The sequence below is a fragment of the Argopecten irradians genome, chromosome 12 (genome assembly GCF_041381155.1).
Source record: "Argopecten irradians isolate NY chromosome 12, Ai_NY, whole genome shotgun sequence".
Lineage (NCBI taxonomy): Eukaryota > Metazoa > Mollusca > Bivalvia > Pectinida > Pectinidae > Argopecten > Argopecten irradians.
In genome coordinates this window covers 16,496,407-16,518,053 of record NC_091145.1, presented here as the reverse complement: position 1 = coordinate 16,518,053, position 21,647 = coordinate 16,496,407, and the positions used below count along the sequence as shown (strand labels likewise).

At 35.8% G+C, this 21,647-nt stretch overlaps 1 protein-coding gene across 3 annotated transcripts in view; it reads right to left on the bottom strand.

Moving 5' to 3' along the window:
* Positions 1-15,334, bottom strand: part of LOC138336245 (probable G-protein coupled receptor 139) — a 62,519-nt gene extending 47,185 nt beyond the window's left edge. The window contains exons 1-2 of one of the 3 annotated variants that reach the window (XM_069285645.1): positions 15,234-15,334; positions 12,289-12,403 (exon numbers count right to left, since the gene is read on the bottom strand). The gene's annotated coding sequence lies outside the window, so the exon portion shown is untranslated. Of the gene's footprint in view, positions 1-12,288; positions 12,880-15,233 lie in introns of those variants that run through there. The other 2 variants (XM_069285646.1, XM_069285643.1) reach the window with 2 other exon arrangements.
* Positions 15,335-21,647: the final 6,313 nt, after the last annotated feature.

The window sequence follows — 21,647 nt, the reverse complement described above, 5'->3', positions numbered from 1 at the left end:
GACACCAACATATTAAAAACAAAACATAAAAATGCCCAACAGGCGATGTTCCCAAGATATCCATATATCCATAAATAACTTAAACATCGAATGGTACTGGTAAACACACTCGTAATGTCAAAACTGCATGTAGCTTAGCCTACAAAAGATTGCATATGTCAAAATTGTCTAGGCATCTCGGCGACTTAAGAATCTTCTAAAACAATGTAAACCAGGTTTAAATAATCAATAAAAAGTACTGATTGGATAACTTTTAGTACCTTTTTTACGGTAAACAGATATACATTAAGTATTCCTTATATAGTAATTTCTATAGGAGCTTTTCCTAAGGTTTATTAAACAAACTGGCACAAATTAACGTAATCACAGGAATATTAAACCGTTTCTCGTTAGTCCCACGACTTGCTACGTATACTCCCAACTGCTACTAAAACGAATCCACCTACAGTACGTACAGACCTCCTGACTCAATCACCCCAATTGGAAATATTTTAAAACAAACATATGTTGTAACTTCATGTAACTTCATTTATATGGATTTATTGTAGTGTTGTACGGGTATATCCGTATATATGTATGCAGTTTAATACAAAACTAGATGCCAACATATAATTGATTTACAATATTTATCTTACAGATTGTCAAATAAATCTTAATGAAAACTATCCTCTGACAAGCAGAAGTTAGACGACCCCTTTGATATTGAGAATACAGTGAATTCTAGAGTAGAGGTTATAAAAGTTCAAAAAGGTCAACAAAGCTTAGACAGTATAACCTGTCAAAGTCGGGGTTTGTCTATTGCGACACAAAAGTGTTACCTTCCTTCTTACTTTATCGTAATTAAAACCTGTGAAATATATAGGCCAAATATGTTGTTTTCGGTGATTTCTGGATTTCAGTTGAGTTTACATTGTACTAAGACATATTTTCGTACCAATGAAGTTTATTCCTAGTATTTACTTCTTGCCCAACTCTTGTAAAAAATAACAGAGGCTGTATAGGATATAATAACACGTATTGACATACTACTTAAAATGTATAGAAATTCAACAGTCTTACAGCAAAGTGGGCGTGTGTACATGAAATTAGGTTTTACAATGAGCACTTAAGGATAACCTCTGAGATTTCAGTCCCGTTGAAGTCTCGTTTCGACAAAGATCAACGAAGTTATGAGATTTTCAGATACAATTTATCAATATCTGTAGCAAGTTGCCAGTTTTGTCAAAAAAAATCATTTCTATTTTAGTAGATTTTTTGTATACGGGGATTTTAAGAAATTGGTCATTTATTGGCCATTTTGAAATTATGCCTTTTTCGCCTTGTTTGATTGTTTGTTTGATTATTCAACGTCCGATTAACAGCAAGGGTCACGTAAGGACCGCTTTCCATGTATGCAGTGTATAGAGTGTGTGAAGTGGCAGGTGCGTGTTTTGGGAGAGTGCGGAATGTTCGTGTTGTGTCCTCTTGTATAGTCCTTTTTATAGTGCTATATCACTGAAGCATGCCGCCGAAGACGACAAACAGCACACCCCACCCGGTCACATTATACTGGCAACTGGCGAACCAGTCGTTCCACTCCCTGTTTGCCTAGCGCTTTGTCCTGATATTGTTTTTACATAAATCATAACTGCGCCAACATTTTAGCTGTATCGAGCTAATTTTTTGTATTAAATCTTTACTAGTATCGTGGTGATTAAAAAAATGAGTATTAATGTGTGAAATGATACACTTTTGTCACTTTATTTTTTACATCAATGGTAATTTGAGCACTTTCATGTTTTACTTTAAAATATTGAAAAATAACAAATATTCAAATGGGACCAAAAATTATGCACACGGACACCCCATTTTTCTGCCTGATTTCGAAAGACCAACCCTTTCCCCATTGCTATGCAAAATATTAACAATTCTTTAAAGTGAATAGTCGGGCAAAGAAAACCAGTCTAAATGCGTTCATTGGCCTTCCAAAAGTTCTTACATATTAATACGACGGTAAAGTTCTGCTTAGTTTCGCAGTTCTGACCATTAAAGTAAAGAAAAATTAAAAAAATTGAAAGCGAGGCTGTGTGGAAATATAACCACGGACATAGTGAGCCGGGAGGACGTTTTAGAATTCCCATACTTTAAATTAATTTCTTCTTACGCAGACAGATTTTGACGAGAGATTTTATTTTTCCATTTCATAAGAAATTATACTGGATACATTCACACCATTTTTAGCTTTAGCCATTCTTGCCCGACTGTTCACTTTAATAACAGAACTTTTTCTGTAAAGGGTTAATTCTGGCAAAAATGGCTGAAAATGATGCATTTTATAGCTCAAAATTAAGGGATAGGGGTAGCATATTTTCAAGAAAATTTCTCAGACGAATACATCCTTAAAAATTAACGACTCTTCTCTTCCATCAAAATTCATAAAACAACAAGAGGCCCAAAGGGCCTTAACGGTCATCTGACTACCTTGGCAATAGTAAAATTAATTATATATGGTGTCACTTTGTCAGGACCATGTCAGGATCATTTTCAATTTCTTTCAACAAATTTTATTTCAAACAAGAGGCCCAAGGGCCTTAATATATAGGAAATTAATTAGATATAGTGTCATGGTAGCCATCTTCGATTTGGGATCAACCAAAGATGTAATAATACTTTGTCGGAACCATGTCAGGATCATTTCATGCAAGTTTCTGCCAATTCCCACTGGTAGAACTTGAGAAGAAGTTCAAAATGTGTTTTCAAGATGGCGGCTGTGGTGGCCATCTTGGATTTCGGATCAACCCGAAAAATAACAACACTTTGTCAGGACCATGTAAGGATCATTTCATGCAAGTTTCAGCCAAATCGCACCGGTAGAACTTGAGAAGAAGTTCAAAATGTGTTTTCAAGATTGCGGCTGTGGCGGCCATCTTGGATTTCGGATTGACCCGAAAAATAACAACACTTTGTCGGGACAATGTCAGGATTATTTCATGCAAGTTTCTGCCAAATCGCACCAGTAGAACTTGAGAAGTTCAAAATGTGTTTTCAAGATGGCAGCTGTGGCGGCCATCTTGGATTTCGAATCGACCCGAAAAATAACAACACTTTGTCGGGACCATGTCAGGATCATTTCATGCAAGTTTCAGCCAAATCGCACCCGTAGAACTTGAGAAAAAGTTCAAAATGTGTTTTCAAGATTGCGGCTGTGACGGCCATCTTGGATTTCGGATCGACCCGAAAAATAACAACACTTTGTCGGGACCATGTCAGGATCATTTCATGCAAGTTTCAGCCAAATCGCACCGGTAGAACTTGAGAAGAAGTTCAAAAAGTGTTTTCAAGATGGCGGCTGTGGCGGCCATCTTGGATTTCGGATTGACCCGAAAAATAACAACACTTTGTCGGGACCATGTCAGGATCATTTCATGCAAGTTTCAGCCAAATCGCACAGGTAGAACTTGAGAAGAAGTTCAAAATGTGTTTTCAAGATTGCGGCTGTGACGGCCATCTTGGATTTCGGATCAACCCGAAAAATAACAACACTTTGTCGGGACAATGTCAGGATTATTTCATGCAAGTTTCAGCCAAATCGCACCAGTAGAACTTGAGAAGAAGTTCAAAATGTGTTTTCAAGATGGCGGCCATCTTGGATTCCGAATCGACCCGAAAAATAACAACACTTTGTCGGGACCATGTAAGGATCATTTCATGCAAGTTTCAGCCAAATCGCACCGGTAGAACTTGAGAAGAAGTTCAAAATGTGTTTTCAAGATGGCGGCTGTGGCGGCCATCTTGGATTTCGGATTGACCCGAAAAATAACAACACTTTGTCGGGACAATGTCAGGATTATTTCATGCAAGTTTCTGCCAAATCGCACCAGTAGAACTTGAGAAGTTCTAAATGTGTTTTCAAGATGGCAGCTGTGGCGGCCATCTTGGATTTCGAATCGACCCGAAAAATAACAACACTTTGTCGGGACCATGTCAGGATCATTTCATGCAAGTTTCAGCCAAATCGCACCGGTAGAACTTGAGAAGAAGTTCAAAATGTGTTTTCAAGATGGCGGCTGTGGCGGCCATCTTGGATTTCGGATTGACCCGAAAAATAACAACACTTTGTCGGGACCATGTCAGGATCATTTCATGCAAGTTTCAGCCAAATCGCACCGGTAGAACTTGAGAAGAAGTTCAAAATGTGTTTTCAAGATGGCGGCTGTGGCGGCCATCTTGGAATTCGGATCGACCCAAAAAATAACAACACTTTGTCGAGACCATGTAAGGATCATTTCATGCAAGTTTCAGCCAAATCGCACCGGTTGAACTTGAGAAGAAGTTCGAAATGTGTTTTCAAGATGGCGGCTGTGGCGGCCATCTTGGATTTCGGATCGACCCGAAAAATAACAACACTTTGTCGGGACCATGTCAGGATCATTTCATGCAAGTTTCAGCCAAATTCCACTGGTAGAACTTGAGAAGAAGTTTAAAATGTGAAATGTTAACGCACGGCGGACGGCTCACGACGACGGACGAAACATGACGACTATAGGTCATCCTGACCCTTCGGGACCTAAAAATACTATGGTAGAAAGTTTAAATCTTGTAACGACAATAGTGAAACCCTAGCGGGATTTGGATGTAAATAAATAAATACATAAATAAATAAATAAATGAAAATTTGTTTACCAAGGAGTTTATAAGAAACATATTGTAGGTCCATACACATTATACTTGAAAACACAGCAATCGTTTGCAATACGATTGAATGACATTGTGTTCAGTTTCCAAAAGGTGAGATGAAAAGCACAGTAATAACACAAGAGTTCCAGTATAACTCCAAGTTTTTATGGGCACACGCAAATCATATTGACATTACAGAAATACAATCGAAATTCAAATAAAAGGGTGCCACTCACTTTAATAATTTAAAATTAAATAATTTCTAAACGTTTGAGTTATTATTTAAGAATTCAGTTATTCTATAAAATACCTAGTCCCTTGATTTCCTATTGTTTCTATCTATGACATGATCTAGCGGAGAAGATACCCAGAAATGTTGCCACAAGCCCTCCACCAACGGGTCATGAGTTCGAATAACATGTTATGCAGTTGCTTCCTCCATTTCCAAAACATAACGCTTCCTTCAATGACACTGTGTCTTCGGCAGCATGCTTCAGTGATATAGGACTATAAATAGGGCAATAGTTCCATTATACATGAAGACACAACACGAATATACCGCAGTCACCTAAAACACACACTCGCACTTCCAACACTAACGCACATACATGGGAGGCCGTCATTATATGGCTATGACTGTAAATAGAACGTTCGTTTAATCAAACAAATAAACCTCAATGACACTAATTGTTATTATTGCGTTAACAAACGAAACCAAACATTTTATCTATGACTAGTTTGTTTGATTGATTAATTAACGTCCTATTAACAGCTTATGTCATGTAAGGACGGCCTCCCATGTATGCGGTGTGTTGCGTGTATGTTGTGCGAGGTGCGTGTTTTGGGAGACTGCGGTATATTCATGTTGGGCTTCTTGTATAGTGGAACAGTTGCCCTAATTCACGCCGACATCTATATATATGGATGGCTATTACTGTAATATCAACACTGTAAGTTCATCAGTAGATGAATACGATATGTATGCATTAAATTAATCATACAATGTATATAAGGTCTGTCGACCGAAAATTGTCAGTCTTGGGTATTGATCAATTGACCGATGTACAACAGATTTGCTAAATTACCAACTGTGTCACTACATTGTTTAAAGTATCAAAACCATTTATGTATAATGGCATTGTTACGTTGATTTGCGTCATCAGAGTCACATCAATCATTTACATAAGATTTGTGTTCAATTGACGCACCAAATAGCTGATTTGTCCTTCTATGACTCGCGTCCAATCACGTCCTATCACGATACAATGTACTTTCAATAAAACTTGCAATAGTAAAACTTGAAGTAACTTGTTAATTATTTTACATAGTCAAGTTTAATAATAAACATAATATTCTTTATCCTGTATTATATAAACTGTTTATATTTCACTTCAAATCTGGTAAAAGTAATCAGTCACTTGTACATACATTAGGGGTATCTAGGTGAAATCAATTCGCTAAATTGACTTACACTTATAAGTGGTGTAATTGATTTCTGCCTAATGATAGGTGGGTACTTATGAACGAATTTGGTGTCATCGCAAGCTGTTTATAGAATATGGAAGATAGAATATAATACAGAGCACTTCCTTGTTTTAGAGTACACGAGCCATTGGCGATTCATCCCTTGTCCGTCAACCACGGATCACAGGATCACAGAGATGCATGAGGCTGGTACCACAGCTAATTTACCAGGTGATGAGTGTAAGTCAACCCCAAGGCCATAGCTAGGTGCCAATACGATAATTATCACGTCATCAGGGAAAACATGGAGCGTCGTATACCGTCACTATCAAGGGTATATCAACCAACAATTACTAGTGAGGTGGTTACCGCAACCTAAAACGTTCGTCATTAATCTCAACTATCGAGATTATAGTTGTCATGGTTACAAATCAAGTTTCATTATAACTACATGTCTCTGAACTGCCGATAGTATTTAAATTACATAGAATCAATGATATGCTCAGTTTAATCTATTGCCGACTTTCAAGGCCATGGATCACACTTAAGGATTAACATGAACATGTTTTTATGTCTTAGAGATATAACACAAACAATCTTAATATAACCTAAATAATGTGCACATTTTGGTGTTATATCTCCATAACATAAGCATAGATTAATATTAATCCTTATATAATTCAATTCACTAAAGACAATCTATTCAAAAATCTTTTTTTTCTATTTAATCATTACGCCGTTATATCAGCCAATCAGAAGCGACATTACAAACGGCGACGCCATTTTTTCCTTTATGGGCTGATAAAATAAATTTTTAAGGCAATGGAATATTAGTTACAAGCAAAATTGAAATACATGTACTGTTGACTCAACCTACAAACGAAAATAGCTTTACACTTAAAGAGTTAACTGTTTCTAACAAATGCTTGACATGAGTGCCAAGATCGTAAAAGCTACAGATTGGTTTCCTTCTTTCCCTATTCTTCTTCTAAATTTGTCTCAATCAAACAAGTGGAGAGAACCACGGAAATTGTTAGATAGTCTCCGGGTACTCCGGTCAATTTTCTTCAATACGGACGTCATTAAATGACCAATACGTTTGTATAATACGACACTCTATAACAAAAGCTTGACGTGAAGGATTCGAAATGTGAAGGATTCGAAATGCCAAATAATATGGAGTTTTGCAATTTAAGAGTCAATCATTTTTCTTTTTTAACGAGATTGTAACACATAAGCCCGAGTCAGACTTCAGCCTTATTGAACATTTGTACCTTGGGATATTCTTTCACAAAAAGATTTCCATATTAGGGCTTACGATTTATGGAAAGCGGTGTACAAAACCCGTCATGATGCCAAGCAACATTTCCATTGAAATACGACCTGCTTGAATATTTCAGAAGTTGAAGAGCAATCAGTAAACTCTGAATTGAATTCGTGTTTCTGGATACGTATACCTAGTAAATAGCGAGAGTTAAACAAAACAAAACACTGGTAGAGTCATATCACAGTTGATAGATTTTCAGTTGTAGTGGATTATAAAGAGGAAAATTTATTAGGTTTTGCAGATATTGCAAAATGTAATCTTATCAACCTGAGTCAAAAAAGTGTATAGTAGCAAAATCAAGGATATGATTACACTACTTATTACATGTATTGCACGAATTTATGGGGGAAAGTATCGATATTACGTCATATATGAAAACGAAATATTCGAATATACGGGATCAAATTATCTCAGGATTGTTGATTGGCCTATTAACAGCTAAGGTCAGTTAAGGTCGGCTTCCCCTATATGCGATGTAATTCGTGTGTGACTGTATGTATAATTTGGGATACTATGGTGTATTAGTCTTGTGTCTCTTTGTGATAGACGAACTTTGTATGGTGCTATCTCACTGAAGCATGCCGTCAAAGACACCGAACAACTATACACCTGATCAAATTATACTGACTACGAACAAAACAGTCGTTCAACTCCACTGAGGCTAAGCGAAAAGCAGTAACAGAAACTACAACTTATTGTGTGTCTCAGCCAATGGACAAAACTCTGAGCATTCCTCACAGGGGCGATTGAGGCTCAATTGAGGTTATGTCAAGGCGGACATTAGGAAGAAGAGAAAAGATAATATCTCAAATTTAATCGACTATTACTATACTACAGCCCTATCTGCAGGGCAGACATTAAAAAAAGATCACGGTAATCACTAATTGATATGTCAGGTTAAAGATGCTCCATCGCTGACAAATGGTATTTTTACAGTATTAAAAATAGAACTAGACGATTAAGTATTTTTTTCAGTTACAATAGTTACTTACTTTACACCATTACCACCATAGAAAACTTTGAGCTTTTAATTTTACTTCAAGTTTAAAGTATAAAAAATAATTGATTGCATCCCGAAAGAAATCCGTGACACTATATCCTATTTGGAATGGAGTACTGATTGCGCATGCACCAAAGGCAAATTGAATTATTTCATATTGTTTTTTGTGTTAATTACACATATATATACACGATTAAACATCAATTATTGTTCAAATGATGAATGTCATTTATGCTCTGTCGGCGGTGGAGCATCTTTAACGTTTTAGATATTGCTGTTGATTATATCAACGTCCTATTAACAGTCAGGGTCATTTAAGGACGACCTCTCGTGTATGTGGCATGTTACCCATATGGTCTATATTTGATCAGAAAAAAACATGAGCATGATAAATAACGTAGATAAAGGCTATATGTCCCATATGCTTGTACTACGGAACACCAAAACAAATGATCGCTATACTATATTCTTTCATCTAACAAGATATTTTTTAGTCTACCAAAATGTTAAAAGTACTCCTTATCTTCCTTTTACTAGTATTTATGTCGAATTCAAGACCTTGATGTGCTTAGATGTAAAATTTATATGTCTATCCATATCAATTTACGCTATGTTAAATACAATTTAACTCTTATATCAACCACTAATTCTTATCTTTAGGTGTTGAAATGAGGATGGAGTTTAAAAGGTTTTTATATTATTGCTGTTTTTATAGACAAACTCTTGATAAGAGGCTGAGATATGTTAGCTACATTTACAGAAATAGGAGTAGAACATAGGTATAATGAGCTATGTATTTGCTTTAAAAATGATAAGGGGTGTAAGGCCGCGTGTGTAGGTGTTTATTTCGGTCCATTTCATCAACAACTGTAACCACTGTTTTTATTTGCATGTGTTAAGTACTGTACACCAGCGCTATCTTTGCGGGCAATTTGATAATCGCAAAAATAAATCGCCCCGAAGTATAAGTATACAGGTCTTTATCGCGAAATCAAATTGCTTTAGAGATGCTACACCTCTGAAGAATGGTATTTTTCGCTATCAAAAACAGAAGGAGACAAATGAGTATTTCTCTTCAGTAACAAAATTTACTTACTTCACACCATTACCACCATGCAAAAATTTGGGCTTCTTATTTTACTTAAATTTAAAAATAAAAAAAAAATTGATTACGTCCCGAAAAAATACATGGTACTATGTACTATGTGCGCATGAACGAAGAACGAAGCAAATTATCTTGAATTACCTTACGTATATTGTGTTAATTAGACATATATATACACGATTTAACATCAGTTGTTGTTTAAATAATGAGAATCGTTATACTCTGTTGGCGGTGAAGCATCTTTAAAAATGTCATTTGGCGTAAAACGCAAAATTATGTTACCAAGAAAATATGTAGGTTCATATGTACTATATACAATGCCTAGCTGTTCGCAGCAACAGCTTTTGTTTTATCGGCAAACTTTCGTTTTGTTCAGGGTTGAATTTTTCGCATAATATATCATTTTGATATTAAGAATCAAACGTTGCAAATTTCTTTGTGTACGTTATATTTTATTGTTATTTACGTTGTGTTATGAAACAGACAGACAGCGTAACAGCTGCTTATGACAATGTGGAACACAGCCTGACCAGATTAAGTGACGTCTGATGTCCAATGGGATTTCAAGCTGCTGGTTTGTAAGTGTTTAAGCGTGAAAATCAGAAGGACTTTATATCGGTAAATAATAGCCCTTTTCCTCTTTAATACTAACATGTCAAGTTTGACTTACAGTGTAAGTGGCATTTCTAAATAACTCGATATCTAGACAGAATCAGAAATATAAATCGCGTGTTGTGGTGTAGTAATTATAAAGTGTTTTACAACAAGGGAAGTCACGAAATATCTGGTGTTCCGATGTTAGTTCTTGGTATTTAAATTCCTGATAAGACATTGTTAATGCTGCTTTAATGGGTGGAAACTGATACGAAATATCGCATTAATAAAATATAATTGTTTTCAATACAAACATTTACTAAACCGAATATAATAATTCTGTATTATTACGAATGATAGTTATATGAAATGAATATTTCAAAATGCCTGTTATTATGAATGATAGGCATATATGTTGTGCAATGCGATAACTTAATCAACCACATACCCATTAACACAATCTGATGTTTCATGGCCGATAGTGGCTTCCGTAATTTATTATCGATTACTCGTTTAATCATCAGACCACAAACTGAAGTATTTAATCATAATGTGCGGCACATTCTCATTCCCGCTACGGAGAGTAGGAATTATTATAATGCTACGATATTTTTATAGTTATGTTTGATTATATATTAAAACTGGAAATGTCTGTGAGACATTAATACTGCGGCTGTAGGACTGACAGATATTAGAAACTGTATAACCCCATCCCATTGCATTACGTGAGCTTAAAACACAATCAATGTTCGTTTACACGTTTGTTTCCAGCGCGTTTTGCTATGCATGAGTGTATGATCACAGCTTTGACCACAATCGCGATATTATCTTGTATGACTGAAACCTTTAATCTCATTCCCATGAACTGATTCAGATTTTAGCTCCATACGCTAATCGTAGGATCCAAATATCCGCTTAGGTGATATTCGCAATAAACATGACAGACCCTGCATATTTAGTTTCGATTTTGTAAGTTTCAGACAGTGTTAGAATGGTTCTGAGTTCTATACCCTATCCGCTGAGACAGTCTTTGAAAAGTTTCTTGTATTGAACGTTTCACATAAAAAGAGAAGCAATTGGTTTGCCAATTGTACATATACTGTGACCATTTGGGTTATGCTGCTCGTTGTCTCTGGGATTATGTCCTGGTGAGTTGGTTCAGATATAAAAGGCAAGATGGAGACAGCAAAAAGTTACCACAGTTATTCAAAACCTGTACTGACATACACCGATTTCATCTTTACACTCTAAATGACAATAGCTATGTGGTTGAAATGTTAAATATTAAACAGCATGTATTGTACTATTTTTAACCCGATTTCCAATGTGTTCAGGGCTGTGTTTCATATTAGTACATATAGTTTCCCGAAGGGCAAAGAACTTGACTTAAAAGATATGTAAATACCCCTTTATTTCTGCAGAGAAATTCTTTTATTTACGATTTCATTTGCTGTAATCTGTAAAGCAGCTTTTCGTATGTAAATGAACGTTCAGTAGAACTAATGCATTTGCTTCTGGCTGAGTGGTTCACATGTCCCGTCATATTACCACAAGCCCTTTACTCGGGTTGCGCATTCGAACCCATGTGAGACAAGTGCCAGGTACTGACCATTGTCGGTGGATCAACTCCGAGTACTCTCTTTTCCCTCCACCCCCTAAAGCCGGCACGTCCTGGTCGTTTACAGGACGATTTACCAAAGAAACTATATAAAGCATTTGCTTCTCAATGTAACGGTAGTAAACTTATTATTATGTTTATGTAAACATTGACTTTAAGATCAATGTGCAAAGCACGTACTGAATAAAAGCCCAATTATAAAAAAAAACAAACATAAAAAAATTGTATTCATTTAAACGATTTTATGTGCAGTTTCCTTTCAAACTTAAATGATTTTCTGTTCAGGGTATATTTACACCAGTTCAATAATACTAAAGCATTATTGAAAATTAACAATGGAAATAATCAACATTACGGTATCAACAGCTCTATGGATTTCGATATCACTGAATTTGACATGATAAACGATCACATCATGATTAATCCTTTGCTACGATTTATGACTTGGCTCGTTAGAAAAAAAGAGAACATTTTCAAAGTTCACGATAAAGCTTGTTTAAATTATGATTGGAAAAGTCACTTACCTTTATTTAGGGATATATCAAGTCCGTGAACAAAAAATGCAGAAACTGCGAACGAAAAGTCAGTCACACACATTCCATGTTAATCCCTGCACGAGGCTTTCTCACAACTGCAGCCCTGACAAAAGGATGAGAACAGGTCAGTAAAGGGATCCTAGTGGTATATAATTAATTAGCCAAAGCGCTCTATATACCACAAAGCCAAGCCTCATGTACTAAATTTCTAGCCATTCTTCAATCAGGACATGTCACTGGTGTCTCACCTTGTGCCAAAAAGTGCAATTTTTTCCAATTTTAACACAAACTGAAATAACTTGCAGCTTAACTTGGCGGCCGTACACTGAACAGAAGATGGATTGTATTCTGGTAACAGTGATCGAAGGAAAAGGTAATGTATTGTTATCACAATAACCTCATTATTCCATACGCTGCTCAATAAACACTCACACATCCCGTCAAGGACGTTTATAGTATTACGTCTTAGGAGTTTTTACCAGCTGGTGCGATGTCCGCTAAAATAGTTGCGGAGCAGAGTTGTTTCTATCTGGCAGAGGGCACGACAGCAGTAGCCAATACAAGAGGAGCGATGTACGGCCAGACGTCCATCAATCAGACGTTTCGATCCTACAGCAAGGCTGACAGCTTATAACACACTAGGTACTATAGGTAAAACCTCTACTATTACACTAAGTAAAATAGGTATAACTAATACTGTTACTGACAGCTTATAACACACTAGGTACTATAGGTAAAACTTCTACTATTACAGTAAGTAAAATAGGTATAACTTCAACTAATACTGTTACTGACAGCTTATAACACACTAGGTACTATAGGTAAAACTTCTACTATTACAGTAAGTAAAATAGGTATAACTTCAACTAATACTGTTACTGACAGCTTATAACACACTAGGTACTAAACGTAAAACCTCTTCTATAACAGTAAGTAAAATAGGTATAACTAATACTGTTACTGACAGCTTATAACACACTAGGTACTAAAGGTAAAACCTCTTCTATAACAGTAAGTAAAATATGTATAACTAATACTGTACTGAAGCTTAAACACACTAGGTACTAAAGGTAAAACCTCTTCTATAACAGTAAGTAAAATAGGTATAACTAATACTGTTACTGACAGCTTATAACACACACTAGGTACTAAAGGTAAAACCTCTTCTATAATAGTAAGTAAAAAAGGCATAACCTCGACTAATACTGTTATGCTGAACGGTTATTTACATGGCAAAAGTTTGTTTCCAATAGAGAGAATGCAATTGTAGATGTACTGCGTTTTATTTGTTCCTATATCAGAAAGTGTTTTTCTTGCCAAAACTCCATACCTCACATGCATACTTTAAATTCGTTATAACAAAGATGTTGATTGGTTGATGGATTAGGCTTAGCGTCCTATTAACAACTAAGGTTATTTAAGGACGCCCTTGATGCCTGTGTGGATGTCTGTATGTTAAGGGACGCTGCTGTTGTGTCTCTATGTAATAGTGAAACTCTTGTTCTTATTAAGTGTTTTCTCACTGAAGTATGCCACCAAATCACCAAACAACACACTCCAACCGGTCACATTATACATGTACCGACAACGGCAAACCAAGAGGTTGTTCATGAGGCAACAAAGTCACCCACCGTTTAACACTACTTTGACGTCACAAAAGTACCATTGATGCCATTCACGATGCTATCACAAGGTTAATATATTGCTATATACCGTTTATGATATCCATAAGCGTCCGATATAATACCTGTATACGATATCACAAGTCTACCCATATCCGAGGTTATCAATGATAAATTATCAACATAAAACTCGACTTCACTATGTTACCCATATCATAACTATGCATTTAAATGGTTTATCAAAAGCTGTCAATTTACTCAACATAGCGTTTATTTAGTTGATAGATTATGTAAATTCGAGAGAGACCTCTTTACCGATACTATATCGCACATTGCCTTCTGATTCCTCGCTTCATCTTATCACAATGCAAGAGTGAATTTACTGTGTCTGGCTGTCAATTAGACCTTAACCCCAATCAACCAACAGACAACAAGTCCCATTGACTTTCACCGAAGTTGACATCGACTGTTGGACGTATGTGTATGATGTGTATTGCATGCAAAAATGGATGATAAAGCTGACAAAGTTTCGGATGAAGAGACATGTACAGGGTTTTATTTATTTACATAACTTTAGATAACATGCAAGAGAGTTTAGACAGATAAGCTCCACAAGAGGCTGTGGTATTCGTTTATTATCATTAAGGCTAAGTAACTGATTGAGTGTCCCGAGCATTCTTTAGTCCTCAATTGCACAACAGTCATAAAAAATATTATACTTATTTTTTATAGCATATAGATATTTCAGTTAAATTTGATAAGGAAACTTTACATTTCATTGTTTACTTTATACTGATAATGATAATTTTGATAACGTTGTCTGCGGCGGATATTAAGATTAGTCTATACGGAAAAAATCAACAAAAAACTAGAAATATGTCTGTTATACATTAAGTGCTCGCTAACTACTTTCTAAAACCTTAATTTCCAGACGATATGCATCTACATGTATAAGGCTTCTGCGGTGAGGTACTTTTCACGTACAAAACTGTAACACCTAATTTATAAATAACTCGCAGATATACATATGTACTCACATGCCTATTTGAAATCATCCTCGGCAACAGGTGTACGTACGAAGCACTATAGCTCATTATCCTTGAGAGTTGGTTTATGTCCTTGATGTATTGTAATAAATAATTTCCTTTAAATTACGTCATCAGAACTATAAATGTGAAATTACTTTGAATTTTGTTAATTGTGTCCTTTGTTACATAGAAGTTATTTGTTATATTATCGATATTGATACGATATACTTGTTTCGCTGTACGTATACAGCACTTTCCAGTCTCTTTGCACGTGGTGACTTACCTGTGTCATGCTTGAATGCCTTTCTGCGTACATCAGATCTAGAGCTCAGGCACCGGACTGATATTGTATAATGTTTTTTAATTCTGTTTCTCTTAGGCAAGGCTGGCTGGTTTTATAAATATGTATTAGAGACGTAGTAAATACGGTATATGGTCACTGGGGTGAGTAAGCGATAGTACAACGTATACGTATGTATACCTAGGACATAGGATGATGTGAAATAAATTAAATATAATCTGCTGAGTAACAATGTAAATGTCTTTGGCCGGTACTAAAAGTTATCCGTTTCGTCACTTTCTTTTATTGACTACATCAACAAAATCGATCAGATGCGTATTAGAATACCGTGACCGATGCAAGAGTTTGTATGATATGCCGCTTGAAATTTAGACAAAACTAATGTGTTTAGCACTGTTTAATGTCACTGTTGTAAATTTATAGAAGAACATCGCATACAGGTATCTCTTATTTTTGAAAGGTTGGTGTCACTAAATCACGGCGAAATCTATTAAACGCTTTTAACGGTATAAGACAGTAACTTCCGGTATCACGTGCGCAGTTGGAGTGGAACGACTGGTTCCCCCGTTGTCAGTATAATGTGACCGGGTGGGGTGTGTTGTTTGGTGTCTTCGGCGGCATGCTTCAGTGATATAGCACTATAAAAAGAGCAACAGTTCCACTATACAAGACACCACACGAATATACCGCAGTCTCCCTAAACACGCACCTCGCACAACATACATGCAACACACCGCATACATGGAAGGCCGTCCTTACATGGACATAGCTGTTAATAGGACGTAGCTGTTAATAGGTTAATTAATCAAACAAACCAAACAAACCTGCGCATAGCGGATGTACACAGACTCCACACCCGACAAGGAAAACAATAGGGCGAGAGTATGATCGCCCTAAAAACGGAGTACAAAGCAATATTGTGTAAGTGTATAAACAAAGCAGGGTTATTTAGGTTAACATGGCAAAATATGCGTGAACTAGAAGTAGGCCGTTCTGGCACCGAGTTCATACATAATTCATCCATCATTGTATTTTCGCTGTTTAAACGCAATATAAGACATATGTAAATGTAAAGACATCAGAGGTACATAAGAAACATTTTGTGCTGTTAAACGATGTACAATGTCACCCGGGCAATGTTACTGGAGGCAAAAAATATTTTGATGGCGTCATTCTCCTTTCATGTTTAAGACCTTAAGGTTTTTTTATTATTTCAAAATGATGCCTCTGTCTACTTATGAATGATGTGTATACGGTGCACGTGTGTCTCATCCATTCACCTTTCACAAATCTGGCGTCTTACGAAAAGGTTGATGCTTTTGAAGTGATGTTCTTACACAGTGTTTTGGCTATCTTGAAACTATTCGTGTCTCTCTTAGGTTTAAACTCGCTACATTTACATGCACACTATGTGCCTTCCGATTATCGATTTCACCTTAATTTGTATAAATGACAAGTGTCTGTAATGTTTAACGACATCAATTACAAACTCGTTGTCATTACAAACTTTTGATATGCACTGTACTTTGTACTATTACAGAAATTCAGATATCATGGATACTTGGATACATGTACAATGACACCTGTAAACTTGATACGTATGAACAGTTTACAATACTTCATTCAATAATGTAAAGATATAGATTGTCGATTGAGCGTTTTTATACTCGCATCAGATCAACTCTAATTCAGACTTGTAAATTCTTTAAACATACATAGTATACCGGTGATCACATTTCAGCGCATCATATCTATTAATGCTGTTCGGAATGTGGCAACATTTTAACTATAAAGCAGCAGAAGAGGTTATTTATATGATGCTACATATTTCCCCAATAGCTTATATGTTGTCATCAAACTTTATACCGCAGTCTCCCAAAACACACACCCACACTTCATACACGCAACACACTGCATGCACGAGAGGCTTTCCTTACATGACCTGGGTGTTAATAGAACGTTAATTAATCAAACAAACAAACAAACGTACTTCCTCGCAGTTCACAAATAAAATGATTTTTTTTATTAAAGATAACAATAACACCAGACCAAAAATGTTTATCTATTTTATGGTGTAGTGTGTAGTTCGCCCTTATATTATCTACAGTAAGTACGAAATACCAAAGACTACTTGATTTAATAACAAAGTATGCATACAGTAAGTGGTTTTTGTATTGCTTAGTACTTAATGACGTAACACAACAATAGGAAATAACTACTCGAAATGTGTTACCATTCTACGCACATTCAACATCCATTATCTACGTAAATCTACTTGGAAATGAGCCTTTTAACCGAAAAACAAACAATATAATTTTTCTACAGACGATAAAATGATAAGTTTTCACACGCTTTTGTATTGCTATTTGTAGACAAGGTGTTAATTATCGTGCTGGATACAAATATAAAATAACCGTTTGTGATAGTGTCATGATAATGTGATATTACATTTACATATGCACTTTAAAAGAAACTTGTATCGCAAATTCTGAATCTTATCATTATGTTACACTATCTTATTTTATCGCCTTCGTCCATATTCATTAAATTATTATTTGTTTTATCTTTCTATATTTATCTTTGGCAATGTCTGGTAATGGGCCTTATATTTAGTTAACGTACACAAGCTATCCTGCCAACCAACCAAGCTAAAAAACAAACTTTGAACAGCTGATGTACTATTTAGTAATATATTGTGTGTGTTATTATTAATCTTTGTAGACGTATAATGCTATTAATTATTGGATTTGTTGCAGTTTTCTGTCATATTTTAATATCATTGCTCGGTTCCTAAAAAGTAATGACGTTTTATATGTGCGAATTATGTATTTGTTTGTTTCAATTAACGTCCTACAGACAGGGTCATGTAATGATTGCCTCCCTTATATGCGATATAGAGCATGTATGAATGTGTGATTTAAAAATAATTAAAAGTAGAAAAAATGATCGTTTTGTTGAAATAAGCTTTCTTTAGGTGGCAGATGGTTTATATATCAGTCGAAAGCTTTTAGAATCCACTTTCCATTTTATATTACTTTTGATTAAAAGGCAAAGCTGCTGGTAGCTTTTAGAATCCACTTTCCATTTTATATTACTTTTGATTAAAAGGCAAAGCTGCTGGACCTTTAATTCTGAATAAAGAAAGATTCCTTTCCTTGACGCACAATTTTTGCCTTATGATATTTTCTTACCTCAATACCAGAAAAAACGAAAGATCAAGAAAGTCATCATGATCAAATCATCCATTCACGTTTTTAATCTTTTTATTTTTTAATGTTATTTAACTAGAATTGGCATTTCTATCTTCAACTGCCATTCTCTCACGCCATTGATCTACATATAAATCAATGCATAGCTGTCTTTCGCGCATTAACACAAATCACTTCATTAGTTCTTCTCGTTTTTATATCAAATGAACCTGCTTGTTTGTTTGATTAATTAACGTCCTATTAACAGCTATGGTAATGTAAGGACGGCCTCCCATGTATGCGGTGTGTTGGGTGTATGTTGTGCGAGGTGCGTGTTTTGAGAGACGGCGGTATATATTTATGTTGTGTCTTCTTGTATATCGGAAATCTTGCTCTTTTATAGTGCTTTTAAGACACCTAGCAACACACCCCACCCGGTCACATTATACTGACAACAGGCGAACCAGTCGGACCACTCCCTGTTTGCTGTGCGCTAAGCAGGAGCTGGTCCGGAATTGCTACTAGAAGGAATATTGTTATCATATTGGCCAATATACAATATAAATTATTTCAATATGACCAATCTTTCTATTAGTTAAATTTTAATTGAAGTTGCAAACGATATGACACTGTGCATTTTCGGGTGGATTTGCTTCAGTTTGAGTGACGTTTTTTCATCACCAGGGAGAAATGGAATGAAAAGTTGTCTAAAAGAGCAACTAGAGTGTATTGATAATTGCGTTATCAAAAATCCGCAACTCTTCAGACATCAATTTAAGTGATACTGTAAACACACTTTCATTCGCGGCTATTAAATTTCGCGAATTCCTTCTCGAAACAAGTTCGCATAGAATAACTTTCACGGAACAGACTACATACACTTCTACATGATACTATCATACTGAGTCATATCGATAGTATTTCGCTGAGTTTAATTTCATGCAACAGACTACATAGAGTGCTTATTTCATTTGAAACTATAATACTAAATCATACCGATAAAAATTCGCGGAGATTAACTTCGCGAAAGTAAATCGCACGTGAATTTAAGTTGGTTTGAAGTATGCAGAAATGTGGATGGCTATTAGAATAGCAATTGGAAGAGCGTTTCAAAGGTTGTCGTTAACTTTTAGTTATTAGATGCATGAGATATTGTCTCCATAAATTTCCGTGGAGGGTTAGCATTGCAGGTAGTAACCAATCTAATAGCAGGGCAGATAAATACAAAAATATTTTGATTGACTGTCTAGCAGAGGAGAAGCCATGACTACAAACACTTCCGATAGCAATAGAAGTGCATATAACAATTTTCACAATAGGAGTAAAACATGCTGTAAGCTAAACAGCCGAACAAAACACTTATTAAACAATAAAAAGAGATCCATTGTCCAAATGATTCCGATAGCAATAGCGGTGGATACAATATGGACTGTTAGCAATGGTATTGAAACCATCGGAGAGAGGGAATACATACTGCAAACCTTTCTGCTATCAGTGGTATCAATGATATGAGGCCATTTGGCAAATACTATTAGAAATATTAGCAGTTCTGAGACCAATTGTTATCATATCTGGAGAACAGGTCAAGTTCGACACAACTACAGAATAAATAAAAATATCTTCGAATTGGCGCCTGTGTAAAGGAGAGTGAACCCTGAACAGAGTTTAGGCCAGGTCGCTGATTGGCTGGTTAATTATGAATTTCAAATGCCAAGTCTTCCGACAGGTAACAATAATATGAATTTGGAAATCTAGATTGAAACTTAGGTTCAGAATATAAATTTTGATAATAAATAGATGAAAATGTTAGAATTTCAGGAATTTTAAGTATCAAGTTCATCTTTCAAAATAGCTAACCTGGCTGGAGTTTGAGCAAAAGGACCCTCATTGTTTTTAATATCAAGTGTTAACTTTTTTTTTGTGTTTTTCGGTATGTTGCGAAACAAAGCTGAAAGACGAACTGGACCAGACTCTCGTTTATAACAATTATAATATAGCATTTCCTAATCGTAATAAATGTCCAATATATTGAATTCAAATCTGGTTGGTTGATTAGATTTCACGTTCTAAGGTAATTTATGGACAGTCTCCCATGGACACAAGGTGATGTGTTGTGAATCACTAGATGTCCCAGGCGGCTGTTGTGTCTCGTCTGAGTGGTGCTCTTGCAAAATAAAGGTCTATTTATAGAAACACTATAACGAACACAAGAATTTAATAAATTATTACTTAATTTACTCAGCAAAGTGCCATTTTAATTTCAAAACATTATTTTAAAATTCTATAACTGTAATGTCATATTGGTTGATGTCTCAATTATAAAATATATTTTTAACCTCATTGCAATGGTCCCTCACTTTCGGTTCTGTACCACCGACGATGATTCGTTTTGGATCAAAAAGGGAACTCTGTCATACACCTCTACTGGACAACATAATTTGACCATAGCACAGGCCCCTGTGACCTTTTGAATTTTGTAAGTGTATTTAAAGTTTGCAGTATTAATGTTATATAAAATTCAATTGTAAGAACTTGTTCCGTGGGCAAATTTCAATTAGTTGTCAAAGAGGTCCTTTAAAAAAAAACCTTACAAAATCGTTTAGGTATAAGCAAGCAAAACAGTCGGTTGGGTCATTAAATCCCTTAGCGTTGAGCAGCCAGAGCAAAAGTGTGCAGCACCTGTTGACTTTTGATTGTACCAGGGTAGATGGTCATCGATCCATTATCATGAGTCAGAGAGTAAAGCTGGGCCTGAAGTGCATCTAAAACGTTAATCAAGTCATTTTTGTGCGGTTTTGTGAGTCTTTTAATGACGTGCCAGGTTTGTTGGTGGAAGAAAACCAGGAGAAAAAAACAACCCGACTAACGGTCCGTACCTGACTACTGCCCCACATGGGCTTCCAACTCGCATACCAAGTGGATGGTATAAAGTATTAACAAAATCCTTTGAGATAAAGGCGTTCTTTTTGTTCGGGTGTCTCCGGTGGCTTGCTTCAGAGACAGCACTATAAAAATATAAAGAATTTCACTATCACAACGAGACACAACATGAATATACCGCTGCCAAATAACACATGCAGGCATTAAACACCACAACACGTTGGTTGCGCACATGGGCAACCGTCCTTTGTTGGCCATGGCTGTTGATATGACGTTAATCAACCAACCATTATTGCATTTTAGCTATCAAATTTACACCAAAAATGTT